This window comes from Wyeomyia smithii, chromosome 2 (genome assembly GCF_029784165.1).
Source record: "Wyeomyia smithii strain HCP4-BCI-WySm-NY-G18 chromosome 2, ASM2978416v1, whole genome shotgun sequence".
Taxonomy (NCBI): Eukaryota; Metazoa; Arthropoda; class Insecta; order Diptera; family Culicidae; genus Wyeomyia; species Wyeomyia smithii.
The window spans coordinates 177,999,886-178,019,941 of NC_073695.1; positions in this window are offsets into that span (position 1 = coordinate 177,999,886).

Here is a 20,056-nt window from a genome sequence, read left to right on the forward strand (position 1 = left end):
TTACGCGGTTGGTTGTACCGCGTTGAAAAAATCCGCGTATAAAAAAACCGCATAATTTTAAAAAATCGCGTAAAAAAAACTCCATTCAATAATAAGATCCGATTAAAATAATGGCACGTAAGTAAATATAAACATGAAAAATGATATAAAAATGGTAACGAAACACACAAAATAAGTTTAAGTGATTCTAAAATGAAAATTCATTGAAGAACATGACAATATCTTTTTTATAATAATTTTGCCACATGTTTTAGCTTTCGTTTCTTAAAAGGAAGTAAATCGCAACGACCCTGACTCGTATCGTTGCACAATTATTAATGTATTTTTGTTTCTTCTTACCGAATCAACGGAAATTGCCTATTTTATGATAATAACAGCAAATATATTGAAAATATGCATTATTTAGATTGATTAAACAGAATATCTTATTGTCATGAACCATATGATTGATTTTTACTTTATTGGATTAACTTATAATAAACTTATTTACTACCGCGTAAAAATAATCTATCAAATCGTGTAAAAATAATCCGCGTTATTTAAAAAAACCGCGTAAAAATAATCCGCGTTATTGTAAAAAATCGCGTCAGAAGTGTCAAAATTGTTGAATAAGGTGATGTAACATGTAGAACAGATAAACTTTTTTCATGCCACATTTTCATCATTATCATCGCAATAAATCTCGAACAAATTACGTTTTATCTGTCTAGTTTGCAGGAAGAATAATTTATCCGAGTGTTTATTTGTAAAAATAACATCAACAGGCCTTGTGGTAATGTCAAGAAGCGATGTTTGTAGCGTAATGATCGAAATGGCGCTGGAGACCGGTTTTTTTTTACTCTCGCTTATTTACCGTCGGTCTAGTTCCGCCACTGTTGTGGCCAATCACCGACGCCCAGGGAGACGACTCCACACCCAGGACCCTAACTCACGACCCGTTTATTAACGGACCGGCGCCATCGGCTTTACTTCCTCATGCGATGGAAGGCGTGATCCCAGAGATTTTTTCGCCTCAGAAAATATCCCGGTGTCGGCTAGGATTGAATCTAGACCAGTTGGGTTGGTTGTGAGTGGATCACGCCACCTCACAACCATCGACACCTATGTCGGCGGTGGGATTCGAACCCAGGCGTCGAGTGTGGTTGGCGGAGACGTTACCAACCACACTAGGCCCCCGCTCTCTGGAGACCGGTTATCGTGCTGAAGTTTTTTCGCCCATTTTTAATGTGGAGAAAGAGGTTATTGCGCAAAATGCGTGGTCGAACATAAATATTGAGTTGCTCGAGAATTTCCGGACTATCTATTCGTGAGGTCAACACGTCGGAAACGAATAAAACAAAGGAAAGCCTTGGTGCTACATTCCGATTCGGAACTTGACCTTCTGTTTATTTGTACCTACACAGACTTCGCAGCCGACTGTTTAGTGTACAGGACAGTTGCGGGGCTAGCGCTACGATTCTTTTGACACTAACAGTCTCTCCCGAGTCGTAGGGGTGTATTTGACAAGTTGTAGTTGAATGTCAGTGTACTACGCTTTCTGGGAATGTTATTATCTCACATTTGTCAACGTTTAATTGCATGCGGTTGTCGCGCACCATTCTGCAAAAACCACTGACTGGTCCTGTAGCGCTGCGGCATCCGACGGAGTTTTTACTTTTGCGAACAGTTTTAGGTCGTCAGCGAATGACAGTCGAGGGCCTTGAAAGCGAAAATTGACGTCATTCAAATAAATCAGAAATATCAAAGGCTTGAGATGGCTGCCTTGCGGGATGCCTGAGCAAGCGGAGAAAGATGTCGAAAAGACTCCATCGTTGTTCACTACTAAACGCCGGTCAGATAAATTCGACTGAAACCATTGAAGCAATGGGCCGCCGATGCAAAGCTTTGCGAGTTTAGTCACGGCGATTCGGTGCTTCAGTTTATCGAAAGCAGTGGATAGGTCTGTGTAAATGACATACGTCTGATACAGGTCGTCAAAGCTGTCCATTACGTAGCACAGTGGGGCAAATTGGTCCATTGGTGCAACAAAACCTCATAACTCCTTAACAGTTCATTCCACAGAGTTTATGTCTTCGGCAGTGTTGCTCACCATAAAAACATCTTTTTGAAAAATGTATTCAGGCAGCTTCAATTTTTTTCCACAGATGGCGCTGACATCTATTTTCTGAATAAATAGTGCTAGCCATTTTGTTTCTTCGGGAAAGTTGTTTATATCAACAATTGACATAAATTTGTCGAAAACAACACAACCGTGGGACTGACCATTAACGAGATAAAATTATTTTCATTATTCATAAACCCAAAATTTCTCAATTGGGGACATGAGTACATATGTTCCAATTTCAGATATATTCGAGCTTTCGCGTCATCATGAAATGAATTATTGACAGTTTTTAGTTGACTTTTTATAGTTTTTTTTTGTCAACCTATGATATGTCATCATTTTTGAGAAAAAATATAAAATACCAAATTTTATTGCCGTGTATACTATATTATATCTCTACATTTTTTTTCGTTTCCTTGTCATCTTGGATGTGTATTTTCTAAATGATCATGTCGCGAACGTGCAGCACTTTCTTAGGCCAGGATCTTTCACTATTTTCCATCTCAATTTTAAAAATTTCATTTCTGGTTGCCCGAAAAATTATAATTTCAATTTTATTGTTTGTGACAAAATATTTCAAGTAGGAACATTGTTCAATTGAAGATTAGTTGGTCATGTTCCCTTTCTAAGAGCTACTCTAGTGTAATTTTATTCCAATTAAAAATGGATACCAAACGCTTACTTTTGTTTAAAACACTGTTCACCCAATAACAAACTGTTTCCTGATACTAATAATTATTTCCGAGGGGCCTTCATACTACTGGACGTCAGTTTTGAAAGACCCCCGAACACAGTTATGGTCGTGTTGCAAGCACCGGCATTCAGCAAAGCCTATTGTAGGAAAATCATCGATACGGACACTGCTGATTAACGATTTTCAACGTGAATTGACATGAAAACAATCGTTGCGAAGACTCAAATTACTCGGTTAGTCGCAACTAGTAGCAGCTGATTTTTGGTTTAGTACTAGTAAATACCTTGTATTTTAGTTCAATAATAGTGTCATAGCAGAACAACGTAGAACATTTTGTTTTTCCTTGTGTACTGGAAATATGTACGCCGATTTCCAGAGCGAATAGTCGTCTTATTGGGGAAGCCAGACTACCAATGCATTTTTTCAGGAAAACGGATGGTATGCCGTCTGGTTCAGCGGACATGGAAGACCTAAGCTCCGAGGCAGCTAATGTTACTGCACTATCGTCAATGAAGAGGTTAGTCAGTGTACGACCGAGAAAGTGGACACATTCTATACAGGCAGTAATTTTGTCCGTCCGCCCACAAATACTCTGGAAAATTTCCGGGAAAACAAATGGCAGATTTGTTCGACAGAGCTCGCAGTGTCACCGTTTAAGTGCATGCTCGAAGGAAGGCCATCATCTCTATGCTGTTCGCTAACATATTCCCAAAACGATTTGAGGTTACGACATTATGAAGGAAGCTTCGAAAGCAGTAGCGACTTAATTGTTTGTAGCGGGTATTGCTCGATAAGTAGTGGTTTCGTAGAGGTAGTGTTCTCTATCTTGAGAACCTTCTCAGGGCCGCTTTTCTCACCGATTCAAGGCGTCGTGATGTGGAGTTCAGCCAGGACAATCTATGTTGGACAGAAATGGTTCTTTTTGGGACGTGTCGATCTATGGCGTAGTTTAAAATGTGGGAGAGAATTAAGGCGGCAGTATTTACGTCATCCGTGTCCAAGACAGCATCTCAATCGATTCCAGTTAGTTATACGTAGTAAACAGTTGCCGGTACCGAAATCGTGTTGTATAAGACTCTCTGATGGACTTTCATTAGCAGGGCCGAGTGATAAGGATCGTGTGGAGAAGGAACCAGCGTCACTTCAGGGGCTTGGCAGCGTACAGAAGCGAAACAGAGATCCAAGAAATGTTCGTTTTCGTTGGTAATTTTGTTGCACTGTTGGAGAGTGGCAGTGCTGTAGCAGTCTAGCAGTTCGATGGAGGTTGGTGACAATGTAGACGAGCCGGGATCTACGTTCATAAAGCCATTTCTCGCTAAATAATGCCGGGCAGATTAAAATCGCCTTAAAAAACCACATCATCGACAGCGGATGTCATCGGAATAATGGTATTAATCGAACACATGTGAACGCGAATCAGATCTAAGTCACGAGTGTGATCGGGAGGGATGTAGATGGCACACAAGTATAACGTGCGATCCGAGAGTTTAATTGTTACCCACACCTCCGATGTACATATCCGCCATCTTCACAAAGGTCCAAGCCACAATGTCGATATCATCGGAAAAGCCAATCAGTTGAACCGACTTTTGTAATATCGTGCCACTCGTGTTAATCCCCGCTCTTCTAATGACACCTTCCAGGGCAATGTTAAACATTAGGCACGAGAACATTACATTGCCCTAGACCTCTTCCGGTTTCGATGAGGCTTGAGAATGTCCCCAATACTCGAACTACACACATCACTTAATCCATCGTCGCTTTGACCAACCGTATTAGTTTGTGCGGAAATCCCTAGTCGTGCATAAATTGCCATAGCTGATCTCAATCGATTGTGTCGTATGCCGATTTGAAATCGTTGAATAAGTGGTGTGTTGGCGCATTGCATTCGCGACATTTCTGCATAACCGCGGGCGCCCATGAATCTGGTAGCCTGGTAGTGACCAACGAACTGCTTTGCAAAAGGTGATATTGGACGGCTGCGTTTTTGGGAGAGTACCTTGTAGGCGGCGTTCAGCAGGGTGATTGTCCGGTAATTGCGGCACTCCAGCTTGTCGCCCATTTGGTAGATGCGACACACAATACCTTCCATCCACTCCTCCGATAGGCGTTCTTCCAACAAAATGATGCTAATAACCACTGCACGGTTCTAGCCAGTGTTTCTTTACCATATTTCAATAGTTCGCTGGGAATTTGTTCAACTCCAACAGCTTTATTGTTTTTCAGCCAGCTTACCTTCTCCTCCACCTCCAGGAAATCGGGGGTTTGGATCTTGTTGTCTTCTACTCGTTCACCAAGATCAACGAATTCCTACTCTACTGCATCCCCGATCAGATGCTCATCGAAGCGATACTTCCACCTTTCGATCTCCTCACACTCGTCCGTAACGAGGTTGCCGTTCAAGCTCCTGCACATATCGGCTTGCGGCACGTAGCCTTTACGGGAGCTGTTTTCGTAAAAGTTCCGAGTGTCGTTAGCTTGGTATTGATCTTCCATCATCACGCGATCTTGGGCCTCTTGATGGTGCTTTTACCTTCGGAGGACTGAGTGTTGCAGCATTCTCGCCCGTGCTGCGTTCTTCTCCTTGACTAAGTGTTTGCATTCGCCGTAAATTTAGTCATTTCTATGATTCAGAGCCCTTGTACCTAATAGCGCTACAGCAGTGCTACTACCATACCACGGGAGGCCACAAAGTATACGCACCGATGGCCGTTATCAGTAGACACGGTGTGCAGACTATCTGGCCCGACTACCGGTTTGTACATTGCCTCCCGTCCTACATTAGCATCCATGTCCCCAATGACGACTTTCACGTCCCGTTGCAGACAGGTATCGTATACCTGCTCCAGCTGCGCATAGAACGCTTTTTCTCGTCATCGGGTTTTCTTGTATGTGGGCAGTGCACGTTGATGATGCTGTAGTTGAAGAACCGGCCCTTTATCCTCATCTTGCACATCCTTGCGTTGATCGGCTGCCACTCCATCACGCGTTGGCGCATCTATTAGTACTATGTACTCGCTGGTGGTGCCACAACTCTGGTAGAAAGTAGTCGCTTGGTGACCGCTTTTCCATACCTTCTGTCCTGCCCAACAAAGTTCCTGCAGCGCTACGACTTCGAAGTTGCGTGGACGTAGCTCGTCGTAGACTATCCTGTCGCATCCTGGAAAGCAGAGCAATTTGCAGTTCCATGCCCCAAGTTTTCAATCGAAGTCCTTATTCCGTTGCCTAGGTCCATGCCGATTGTTCCGATCCGTATCATCTCTTACGTTGTTTGTAACAACCCCCTGTTTCGCCGGGGAACTATCGTGCCAGCTCGGTTTAGAGTCCCACGTTGACACCAGGATATTGATCAGCCGCTCCTAACATGAAGATCAGACGCTGTTTTGAGCCGCCCCATCTTGGTGAACTTGTCTTTCAACTTAAAAGCAAATATTTTGCACAAATAGTTTTTTTGCATAAAATTTAAATGTCATAGAAACGTTTTACTGCAATTTTTGAATATTTGATTATATTGTCACTACTTGCAAACAAATAGTAATTGTGAAAGTAAATTGTGTTTGAAAATGGATCATTTTACAATTTTTTTTACTATTTTAAAGTTTCGTACCTTTTCAGAGTAAGATTCATCTAAGAAATCATTTCATAGTAATGGATTTGATCACGCCAATATAAGACTAGTGGCTTTTGTAGAAATAGAATTAATTTCCTTGCGTTGGGTGAAATTCTTGGTGCTCATTCAAAAACTTCGATAGGCTCAATATCGAAATATGAGAATAAAATTGATTCGGGTGTTGTGGAAAACATGATAAAGGATTATTGGAAACCTAGTGGTAAACATATGTAAGTTACTGGACAAATGTCCTGTTTCTGTCAAGATTTGAACCAACAAACCAACTCTCAACCGTTTCTATGCGTTACGTGCAAAAAGCAATTTTAGTGTATTAGGTGCACAATTAAGCTCACGCCAATCTATGAATAATAGATGGCGCCTGCAGTAAATACTGGTCGATTTAGACATATCTGAAACATGGCGTTCCAAACTGAGACTTATGATAATAAACCGGTTGACACGTTTGTGGTTTAATTGTGCACTCTTAAGCTTTTGGTAGATTGATTCTGTGCCAAATAATCGTCAGAGAGCATCGAGAGTTAAAATAAAGCAACGTGCCACGATTGGTTCCGTCACTTTCAAGATGGTAATTTCGATGTTTGGGAATGTCCGCATGAAGGTAGGCCAAAAATTTTCGAAGACTTTAATTTGGAGGAATTTCTCGATGAGGATCCATGCCAAACGCAGGAAAAGCTTGTTATCGTATTAGGAGTTATCCATCAATACAGTTCCAAGTGATTACGTGCTTTGGGAATAGTGTAAAAACAAGAATCTTGGGTTTACGTCGTCGGCTCATGCTGTTAAAGAAATGCTGTGTGTTTGGTGAAAAGTTATTACAGAATAATTAAAAAAATTATTAAAACTAACAATGTGAAAACATTAAATTACTAAACTGTTAAACCTAGTATCTAAGATTATTATATCCAAATTTACATTATAACCAGACATTTGTTTTCAATTGAATTTTTTAACTCCACTTCAAATAAATCTAGTAAATAAATTGAAAATACTGTCTCTTTGTTTGCCCTACAACAATAAATATTGAAAAGCAAATATTTCTGAGATTTCACTTTTAACATAAATTTTATATCATCTTAGTGGTGTGGATACTAATGCGTCGAAACCATACCAATCATTTCAAGGGTTTATGGTAGTTTCACTATCTTACGTTCAATAAAAGGTTTTTAGTTCATGGGAAAACGGTGATTCTGCACTTGTTGTCGTCTGAAAAGAGGCAATTTTCTACCAGTTATGTGAAAAACACCGGAGTTTATCGATACGTGTCAATTCAACCGTTTCATCAGAAAGGCGCTATACATAGAAATAAATAAAATCACATTGCGAGGTCAACATTAAAATTAAGTTGAATTGAAGTTATGCTGGTACTACTGATATTGATAATTCCGAAGCCCTGACATTTTTGTAACTAGAGATGGGTCTTCTGGAGCGTACCCTAAAACTGATGGATAGTATAATTGTTTCTAATACATTTGAATATATGCACTATTAATTGCTTTGAAGAAAATTTTATCCCACACCTGTTCGTTAGGCCATATGCTACTCATTCAATGCTAATAGAAAAAAAAAGAATTATTATTTTAATGAGAAATATCTGAATACGTCGTCCCTCTGAATGCCCGATTGCACGAAAATAGGACAGTCGTCCCAACGCCCGTCAACACTGGCCGGCCTGCTGCCAGTGTCCCCATTTTTCTATTTCCCGCTGAGACAATAAAAACGCAACACGAAAATTTATCGCCTTTTAACCTATTTATGTTTCCATAAATCATCGAATTTAATAAATATTGGAACCGTACGGAATAACGGGTACTCGCACGCCTTCCCAGGCCAGCCGTGTTTCGCGATGACAGTGCCATTTTAATTTATTCGCGATAGATGATAATTTTGCCCCATCATATTAGCCAGAAGCGTAGAGGAAAAAGTTTATAATGCCCATACGCGGCGAACGCGAGTTACGGAGCCGAACCCAGCCAACTGCCACCGGTGATGCCGGTCGGCTTGAAAGCTCACCAGCCAACGTCGAGAAGGCCAAAATGAAACGAAGAAGCCAAAAATATTACCTTGTACGCATCTTTCTCTCGGCGCAGCTGTGCCTCCTAGCTCATGGCCCAAATGGTCTCTCGGTGGGGAAAATAACCCGGTGGAGCTGAAAGTCGGGAGGTAGCTCCTGCCAAGGGGTTGACGATGCGGTAGCTGCATGGAAGGAGGAAATAAAATTATCAAGAAGCATTTGGTCCGTCTTCGGTTCTTCACCGAAACCAGCTTCCAAGCATACGGGGAACCAGTTCCAGTACCGTACCAGGGAGAATACCTCATCAGGTAGTGATTATCCGCGATGAAATTCACGACACGCTCAAAGTAACCCCACGTGTCGGTCTACTCATAATAGGAAAATTGCCGCTGTTGAAACGGTCCATAGATTAACCACAGCAAAACACAACACGAACATCATCGGAGGTCAAACACTGCTCGAGAACTGAGTCAGGGTCAGTTAAAGCTCGCGAGTGTAATACTTTCGGACTCTTCTTGTCTTGTGCATGTGTATGCCGGCCTGCCGTAAGACTCGAAAGGCCCGAAAGTGGTCCAACCAACAATGGAATTCGATACTCATTGCATGGGTGTTTTTTTTTCTACTATTAGACCCCGTTGAAGGCGATTTCGAAAGTTTAGGTGGGACTCGATACAATATTTGACGGCCAACGGTGAGGGCTGAAAATAAGGTGTAAATTACATGCATCAGCCTCCTGCGCTGTTATTTTTGTACCAGCGCGTACCGAAGGATGATCGTGCGGCTGCCAGTCGCTGACATTTTCAATTTTCTGCGGTTCTTACTCGCATGAGCATTATTCAGAGTTTGCATTATTGAAAGAGCATCGCAATGGTTTTAGTTTTTCATTGAGCGTTTGCATATAATTTTTTGAAGGTAAATTCTATTTATAAAATATGTATAACTGTTTTGTAGAAATGATTTCATTTTGCGATTTCCCTTGCTTTTAGGAAAATGTTGCTATACACTATACACATTTATTTTTTTATCAAAAAACTTGATTTTCCTATACAACTCCGTTGACTCGATATAGTTGCATAGGAAAATCAAGTTTTTTGATAAAAATAGATTACATATAGTAAAAGTAAGTACCAGAAAGTTAGAACAATATAAAAACAGAGTAACTAATAACAATTTTTCCGGTCATTAAGCAAAATGCTCGTGGAAATTTCGATTTTACTACCACTACCACTACAGCGCCATCTCTTAGCATTGAACATTTTTTCGGTTGTCACATTGTCACAGCTCGTTTCCAATACTGCAAACTAGATGATGCAGGCGGGTTTGCTCGGTACTTTTGCCGCTGCCATGTCCTTGGTGGATCAACTGAAAAACCTATGCAATTCAGATCTTGTTTTTCTTTGCTGCAAAGAAAATTTGAGTAAACGTTCATTCTTTACTCAATTTTGGTGCAGGTTCGCAGGATAGAAGTTGCAGAATGATGGATATTTTCATTTATTTTCGTCAAGCAAATGTAGACTACAGTATTGCTTTATTTTCTGGAAGTAACAAAACTCTCCCGTTTCTACCAATATGCTGTGATTACTTGAATCCTTTGACATAATATGGGTGTTCATGTCGAGGTCGTATACAAATACCCAACCGTAAAAATATTCACCTCCATTGGCGAGTAATGCAAGATACACAGCTTACGGCTGGGTATTTGTATACCAGCTCGATGTGCAGACCCCTAATAATTAATGAATTTATACGTATATTTAATCGTTGTGATCCTTTTCTGTTTTTATCTGAAAGATCGCAAAATAAGTATTCCAGTAAATTTTACCGAAGTTCTTGTAACAATTTGACATTTGAAATATTCGAGTGTTCAGCATATTAAAACGAGTTTCGGAATTATTTCATGAGTATCTCGGTAAAACAAAAGTTTGTTTAAAGTTTGACAGATTCTCAATTTTTGATTTTACAGAACATCGGTGTTTTGATGTGGGTATTACCGAGATTTTCATTGAGTTCTCAGCTGTTGAAATCTCGGTAATTTATTTTACCGTACTTAGTGATACTATTTAAGTGTGTATGTAAATATTCTATAAAGATCAAGTTGAAATCTTGTAGGACGACATAACATGAGTCCATGAAGACTATGTTCTACCTGTGTTAGTTAGTTTGGCATTTTCAAAGTGAACTTATTTTGTAAACTCTACTTTGTTTAAAACGAATATTTTCAGTTATTTTCTTTTTTTAAACTTCTAGAGTCACCTATTTAACAAAAAACTTCACCAGTTTGCATATTTGATAGGTACTTACTTTACTTTTACTTTTAAGGCGATAGACCGATTATCGATCCAATGCCGAATCCAGAATACGTCGCCATGTCCCTCGGTCTTGGGCTGCTATCCTCCAATCGCCCCTAACACCTATTTCGCGTGCATCCTCGTCGACAGCACACATCCAACGAGTGCGGGGTCTACCTCGAAGTCGACTTCATGGTTCATGCGTCTGCGCCAAACACCATTTTCTAGTTTGCCGCCAAGGATTGAACCCAAAATCCTACGCTCAAAAACACCAAGAGCTCACCGATCAGCCTCTTTCAGCGTCCATGATTCATGGCCGTAGAGAGCCACCGGAAGAATCAGTGTTTCATAGAGTGCAAGTTTAGTACGGATTTGCAGAATGCGGGACCTTAGCTGGTTAAGTAGTCCGTAAAAGGCACTGTTTGCGGCTGCTATCCGCCTCTTTATCTCACGGCTAACCTCGTTGTCACATGTCAATAATGTTTCCAGGTAAATAAATTCGTCGACTACTTCAAATGTTTCCCCATCTAGCACCACCGCAGCACCAACCTTCGACGGACTACCACGCACTCTGCCAGCCACCATGTATTTCGTTTTGGCAGAGTTTACGACAAGCCCTCATCTCGCAGCTTCCCTCCTGAGAGGTCCAAAGGCCTCTTCCACAGCTCTACGGTTGATACCAATGATGTCGATATCGTCCGCAAAACCGAGAAGCATGTGCGACTTCGTAATGATGGTGCCGCTTCTCTGCACACCAGCCCTCCGTATAGCACCTTCCAATGCGATGTTGAACAATAAGTTCGACAGCCCGTCACCCTGCTTCAAACCATCTAACGTCACAAACGAGTCTGATATCTCACCGGCTATCCTGACGCTTGATGTAGAACCTTCAAGGGTGGCACGAATTAGCCTTATCAGCTTTGTTGGGAAGCCATGTTCAATCATAATCTGCCATAACTCATTTCTATTGACTGAATCGTACGCTGCCCTGAAGTCTATGAACAGATGGTGCGTCTGCAAGTTGTATTCTCGAAATTTATCGAGGATTTGTCGCAAGGTAAACATTTGGTCCGTCGTGGAGTGTTACCCTCCAAACCGCATTGGTACTCGCCAACAAAGGTCTCCTGCAACGGCCTCAGTCTGTGGAACAGGATGCGGGAGAGAATGATGTACACGGTATTGAGAAGAGTTATGCCCCGATAATTGCTACAATCCAGGCGATGACCTTTTTTGTAAATCGGGCATATGAGACCCTCCAACCAGTCCGAGGGCAATTCTTCATCAGACCACACTCTTAGCATGATCCGATGGATGGCACGATACAGCTGTTCGCTCTCGACTTTGAAGAGTTCGGCGGGAATGCCGTCCGTCCCGGCTGCCTTGCAGTTTCTCAGCTCTTTCACTGCTTTCTTCACCTCGTCCATGGATGGTGGATCCACAGCATGACCATCATTCTCAATAGTCATCCTGCTCCTTTCGACTCCACTGTTTCCCTCACCGTTCAACAGCACACTTAAGTGTTCCTTCCAACGCCTGGCCACCTCTGTTTTATCGGTTATCAGGTTCCCCTCCCTATCGTTGCACATGACAGGGGCTGCAACGTTTCGATTCCTGATTCCGTTGACCTTCTTGTAGAAGCTCCTCGCATCGTGCCTGGAAAAGCAACCTTCCGCCTCCGCAAGAATACGCTCCCAATGGTGTCGTTTCTTCCGGCGATGGAGTCTCTTATCAGCGGCTCTTGCATTTCGATATCTACCCATGCTCTGACGAGTCACAGCCGTGGCCAACATGTGACCCCTGGCGCGGTTCTTCTTTTCCGTCACTCGCTGGCACTCAGCGTCAAACCACTCATTGGGCGCAGCTGCCGCAGTTGTACCCAACACTTCTCGCGCTGTAGTGCTGATCGAACTGTGGATGTGCCTCCACTGTTCATTCAAGTTCCCTTCAACTCTTTTCTCAATCCGTTCATCAACTTTCTGCGAGTACTCTGCAGCCACTCCTTCAGTTGATAGCCGCTGGATGTTCAACTGCATCCTCCTCGTTGCCTTGGATTTCAGCACGTTGGACAGCCGGGCGCGGATTTTGGCTACTACGAGATAGTGATCCGAGTCAACGTTCGGTCCTCTGAACGACCTCACGTCTGTAACGTCTGAAAAGTGCCGTCCATCAATCAGAACGTGGTCAATTTGAGAGCAAAGCTCTCCATTCGGGTGCATCCAGGTGTGCTTACGTATGTTCCGGCGTGCAAAATAAGTGCTACAGATAGCCATCCCCCTAGCTGCAGCGAAATTAACAAGCCTCAAGTCATTGTCGTTCGTAGTAGAGTGGAAGCTTTCCCTACCAGTTACGGGGCGGAAGAAGTCTTTCTGCCCGACCTGTGCATTTGCATCTCCGATGACAATCTTTATATCGTGTCCTGGGCACTCATTGTATGTTTTTTCCAGGAGCTCATAGAACTCCTCCTTTTCGTCATCGGGTTTCTCGTTGGTCGGTGCGTACACATTTATTAGGCTGTAGTTGAAGAATTTGCCTTTAATTCTCAACACGCATATACGGTCACTGATCGGCCTCCATCTAATGACACGCTTCATCTGTTTTCCAATTAGCACGAAACCGACTCCTCTTTCTGCTTTCACGCCGCCGCTATAGTAGATGTGGTACTTAAATGAAGTGTCCGCAATAGGATCCACTGCTCGGAATTCGCGTTCTCCCGATTTCGGCCACCGCACCTCTTGGATAGCTGCAAACTCCACATTCACCTTCCAGCCAGGATACTTGCGCGTGCCGGTTCGACTAGAGTCCTTACATTCCAAGTACCGAGTTTCCAATAATCGTTGTTCTTTTTCGTTCGCCTAGGTCCATGCCGATTATTCTGTTCCGTATTTATATCTGGATTGTTCGTAGTATTTAATATTCAGTATGCTGCCTTACTAGGGCTGCGATACCTAGTCTCGCGACGGGGCTGCCGTCTTTGATATAGCTGGCGAGACACCGCGTTTCATGATTCAGCCGCCCGCTCCGGATCAGACGCTGTTGTACGCCGCCCCTAACATGGGGAAACAGCCGCGTACGTTCCCCCTTCCCAGTCAGCATACGACCAAAGTTTCCACCTGGGTTGGTTACCTGATCTCCGCTAAGGTTACTCGTATCCCGGTTGGCACCACGTGGAGGTTGGGATAGGAGTTGCTGGACAGAGGTGAATGACCACAATAGGATCTCAAGTGACACGTGTCCAACCATTCGCCAACCATAGTTGATAGGTGACTTCGGTTTATATTAGATCGACAGGCTCTTCCTAGCGCGTTCTAGTTTATTCCTTCAGTTGCCAACTCATCGGAGATTTTAGGAATGTTATTACGATTGTGCCCTGTATCACTATTTAAACACAATAGCTTTTACTTTCGATTACCATGCGATGTATTGGTAGAATGGTTAGGCGTGCTTCATTGTGACTTTATGCTTAGAAACTTATTTACCTACCACGCCATCAGAAAATAGCTGTGGAAGCTTTTGGCGTATCAAGAATCATAATCGTCGTCAAATCTCCAGGTGTCTCGACAACTGCAGGTCCGCTTCAACTTTATCAAACCATCTAGCACATTAGACACCTCTGTTTCTGGTACCGGTGAGGTTCAGCTCATCATAGCCTCCCGACCATTTTTTTTCTTCATCTAATAGCCTCCCGACCATTGTCAGACTGGACATGGGAATATTGCCTACTACCTTCGCTTCCGGTTTGTACTCCACCAAACAGTTCATAGAGAACTACTGCTCTAAATAGGGTTTTGCAAATCGCCAGTTTCATGTGATGACGTATGTTCCTGCATCGCAGCGTCTTGCAAAGAGTAAAGGAGGTCCGATTCCCAGCTTGAATGTATCATTGAATCTTCCTACTTGCGTTTTAGTCGGTTGTTATCAGAAATCCCAAGTATTTCTATACACATATAAAACTTCGACATATAACCCAGAGATCCCAAGTATTTCTATACACATATAACTACGCCCGTGAGAGGCGAACGTTGGTTTCTCTTGAGGCTCCCTCTGTCATATACCTGGTTTTCGACGCATTAAGTTTAACTCTCCTAGCCTCCACTTCAAATCTGCGAGAGCTTAGGTACTCCTGCGTCGATGTTGAACTAACTTGAACACACATTGTCCCGGTAAGCTCTGTTCGAGAGATGGCTTTTAATGATCCTAATGATTGCTGTCATCTTGTACACCGACTTAAATTAAATTATAGTGAATTCTTATTTTTGTAGATGTTTAGGATCGAGCAGCTGTTAACAACATGCCGGCCGCCGTTAAAGTCGTCCGTATAAACTGACAACCACGTCTCAAGTTGATGTTGATGCGTCTACTTCGTCGTCGGTATCGATTACAAAAACCGTAATCTCCGTGACCGTCCGTTTGAAATCCTTCGAAGCCGTCCTGCCTATCACGACTCGGACTCACCCGTCCAAACCGGACATAGTTTTGAAGATGCTACTGCCGGAACTGCCTCAGATACTTTTTCCGCAGCTAATGCAGCCCACGATCTGCTCCAATGACAGCGATTGCATTGTCGCAGGGCAACTCAAGAACCCTACCACGTTTGACGGCGTTTATACACGCGGCGGACGACAGGTCAGTGACGTCCTTGAGATACACGGCCTTCACCACCATTCAGACGTACATTGTAGCCGTCGCGAACCGATCCTGCTTATGCGAGTAGTTTAAGCGCTACTCCTTACGGAGACTACCGCCGAGATAAAGTTCGGCCGGATGAGACTGCTTTTTCTTGCAAGTCCAAATTGAACCCTTTCCTAGAAAAGGATCCAGATCGGGTTTATTCACGACGTAACATAATTTGGTTTATTTTGACTTCAGCTTATTTCATATGTACAGTATCTTTACTTCTATCTTTCTACGCTCTATAGTGAGCTAGTTCTCCTATAAGCTTATCTCTTTTTCTCTCGAACTCTCACGGTGCGTGCGGGCATAACAACTCTAATTAATCATTCATACTCTATCCCCGAGAGCCAAGGATAGATCGACTTGATCTCCAGGGAGCGATCGCAATTTACGTTACGGTGCGTCGGTAATTTCGGTTTCATGTGACAAATCGTGTCACTTGAGCACAAATTTCTAATCAATTGTCTTCTACCCGACCAAAGCGGGGACTTCAAAATGGCCGACTCGCGGCTTCACATACACCGCGTGGCGTCTTCCTTTGGTGGTATTTTGTAATATGAAGTGCAACGGACTCTCCGAATCTCTCTGGGGATCAGTTGCTTTTGCTGCTGTTAGTTGAATCTGGATGTAGTTATATCGATGCATGTGGTGCTGGTTTCTCTCTATCGCGGCCTGTGGCGGCTGACGAGGATTGCTAATTATCCACCAATGACGCAGGGGCCAGCAGGAGCGTTTTCTGGACCAATCCAGCGAATCTGTCGGTGCCGACTCAACGCGGTAGCGGTGAAGAAAACGTGCTCTCTCGTGAATTCTCCGATTTCAAGGATTAAAGTTGTCTGATGGCACAAAAAGGTGTCGTTAGCCTCTCGTACGGGTCGTTATCCTCCACGCACATGATTACCTTCTTGTTTTCTATCCTGCACACGAATAGTCTACCTAATGAGAAAATACAAGAACTTTTAGCACATGCTCTATTTCCCTAGCCCTAACTGCTTATACCTTCAAGCAGCAAAACAAATAACGCTAATTCACTTCCACTAATTTTGACGATTTAGAAAGAAATGAACGAGAAACTTTAGCCCTCAGAAAAAGCAGGAAACCAGAGTACTTGCCGGAAGGTCATAACCGAAAATCCTTCGGGATCACTCGGAATTCGCTAAGGAATTCTTTCGGTTCGTTTTGGCCTACGCAAGTGAATTTGCCTCCCCTTTCCTTCAGTTCTACCAGGACGTTTCGCTTTGAACTTGCCTGTAAAGCAATCTCACTCGGGTCACCTTATATAATTTACTTCGGCTATCTAAGGGATCGGCGCATGGACGTGCGACGCGTGGCCTACATTTTGGCGATCCTACCTTAGACACAATCCAACTGAGCAATAATCAAGGTGAATATTTACAGGACTCAAGGGTTATATTTTAAATTTTATAGAGAGAATCTTTTATCTCTTCTAACTCAACCGTACTGTATTAACAGGCAACGGTTACAACATAAACGGACAAAGCTTTCCCTATTGACGGGCGAACGAGAAACGGCCCACAGTAATCCATCCCCGAGTACGTAAAAGCTCGAGATGGTCTGAGGCGAAACGGCGTTGGATTGCACTGGAAGCTTGAAGTGGTACCGAAACTGAAAGCAGTACGCGACGAAGCGTGTTAACCTGGCTAATTCCGAGAATGCACTAAAGAAGACTCTGTTGTCTTGCAGTATATGCAGGGAAACCAACATACTCATCTCCTCCTCCAATTTCGTTTTATTCGGCATCAAAATCGGACCCGTTGGCCATTGGTCGACGGGGGTGGTGAGATACTCTGGTCCATGTCACCCCAGCTTATTGTTAAGGATTTGGCTTGCAAGTAGTCCTCGACAGATATGATCGGCAGGATTTAGATCGGTCGGTACGTGCATCCACTGCGCATCTTTCGTTGAGTTTTGGATCTCTGCAATCCGATTCGACACGAAGACTTTCCAGGAACTCTATCTGGATTTGATTCGGTGAAGTGCGATAGTAGAGTCGGTCCAAAACGTGACTGGCCCAGTGATGCTGATGTCAGTCAGTAGGCAGTGGACCAGTTGACTACCGAAAAAACTGCGCGTATCTCCAAGCGTAGATTTGACTGTCCTCGAAAGGTGCGATGCGAGATTTCAATGTGAGTAGGTGCGAATGAAGCTGGCCAAATTCATTCAATGATATGATGTATACGCAGCGAATTCCTTTGGCGAATGAACTGGTTACTAGTGTTCCGTATTCGTGTACCTTCTTGAAGCCTGCAACGAAATGAATTTCTAGATGTCTGCACGATACTAATTCCGCCATACGGTTACTTCTTTCGCAAGCTCAGAGTCCTGCGACATATGTACTGCCCAGAGAGATTGGATGAACATTTTGGCACTCACGACCACGGGTCCTAGGAGTCCAAGCGGATCGAAGAGTTGGGACATTTCCGACACGAAAATTCGCTTGGTGACAACGTCTAGCTCTGGTAAGTCAGAAACGTTGTTTTTGAAGACGTCCTGCTGGTGAGGAAACCACAACAACTCCAAAGCTTTGACGGCTTGCGAACGCTCGAGCTCTAATTCTGCGGACGTCTTCCAGAGTTCTTCTACGAAGCCACTAGACTTCGTAATCTCCATCAGCTGCTTGCAAGGTTCAACCATCGTGCCATGGTCATCGTGTCCAAAGAGAACGTTGTCTACACAGACGCCTTTTCGTATTACTGGCGCGGCCAGCGGTAAGCGATGTCCTTCGTCGGTAGCTAATTGGTTTAGAACGCGAGCAGCATGGAATGGCGAACTTGCTAGACAGTAATTGACGGTTTTCAGCTGAAACTTGCAGATTGGTTTTGACGGATTGTTACCCCAGAGAATCTGTTGAAACTTTCGGTCATCTGGGAGGACCCACATCTGACGGAACATCTTCTCCGCATCGGCGGATATGGCAAATCGTAACAGACAGAAGATGATGATAGTAGCCAACAGAGCTGGCTGAACTGTTGGTCCAACATAGAGGATAGCATTTAGTGACAAGGAAATAGCTGAACGATAGGCACCGTCAATTACCACTCGTATTTCTGTGGTCGTACTCTCTCGACGCTGGATGGCATTGTGGGGCAGGAAAAACTGTGGGCCACGCGACGCGACGGGAACCAACTCATATGGACCCAATCTCTCATACTCATCCATGAATTCAGAATAGCTTTCACGAAGATGTTCATCAGTGGAGAACCGTTTTTCCATTTGCTGAAACTTTTGAAGAGCGGCGGGGTACGAATCCTAAGCATGTCCACCTTGTCTTCCTTTAGTGGCAGACGAATGGCGAAGCGAGCCGTTTCGTCACGAGTAACGGTCGATTTAAAGTGTTATCCACAGAACTGTTCGTCTGGAGTGAGAGCTTTACCATCATTGAAATTCTCGATTTTCAGGAATCGTTGGAGCATGATATCCAGCGTGCCTTCTACGTAGAAGTGACAGAACTATATGTCAGTGATTTCTTGAGTTGCCTGCTCTAGCTCTAGGATCACCAGCGGCGAGAGAAAGTTGCTGTTTTTTACCAGCTCCGATTATCATGTCCACACCTAGGCTTATGTTGAATTGTGGATCAGCCAGTGGGAGATTCCCAGGGATCCGTCAGCGAGAGATGTCAATGTGGTGACAAGGCAACAATCCGGTAAGTTTCGGCAGCACTAAGAAGTCCAGTTGGGTCATGAAGTTTTCGAAACGAGAGGCAAGCGATGCGGTTTTAGCAAAGCGAACGTTAACTACTGGTTGTCCGATCCCTCTGACTGGTGAATTCGGTTTCGTTCGTGTCAAGCGAAGCTTTTAGCAAAGCGAGTAAGGGGTTATATACCTTTTTAGTTTTCAAAAAACCGAAAAAAAAATTTTTGCATTATCTTCAGATACGACATCTTGAGAACATTTTCACAAATTTTCATAAAGATCTGAGCAATAGGAAGAAAGTTAGAGTGATTTGCGGCGCGCCTCGCCATGGCCGCATAAGCTGAACTTGAAATTTTACACGCGATTTTCTCGGAATAGTATTTTCCGAAAAATTACTTTACCGTGATCCTGGTTGCGGGAAAACGACTGAACCGATTTCCTTCATATTTTTTGAACGATTGCTTTTTAAAACATACAGTTACATTTTGCCGCAAAAATTTTTTTAATGCAATTTTTAGCGCTCAAAACGTGCATTTTTTGGGAAAAATGTTCCCGTTTGCATTGAAAACAAAATACTCATATAAGCGATCGTTCAAGGACACGGCCCACTTCTAAACTAACGAAATAATATGAGTTTTTATGATTTCGGTTGACCCGCTAAGTCGCTATCAGGATCACCGCAAGCCTCTGCAAAAAATAGCGTTTCGGGGGAACGGCCATTACTACAGTAATAATTGGTATTTCTCAAAATCAAATGTATATTTTTGTTGTTGATAAACTGTACTTTCAGAAAAATACCCCTTTGATGCAATGAAAATGGTGCTATGCACTTAAAAATAGATTCAAACTTCCCTCATTTTTCTCGACCAAAAAGGTATATAACCCCTTGAGCGAGTAGTTTAAGCGCCACTCCTTACGGAGACTACCGCCGAGATAAAGTTTGGCCGGATGAGACTGCTTTTTCTTGCAAGTCTAAATTGAACCCTTTCCGAGAAAAGAATCC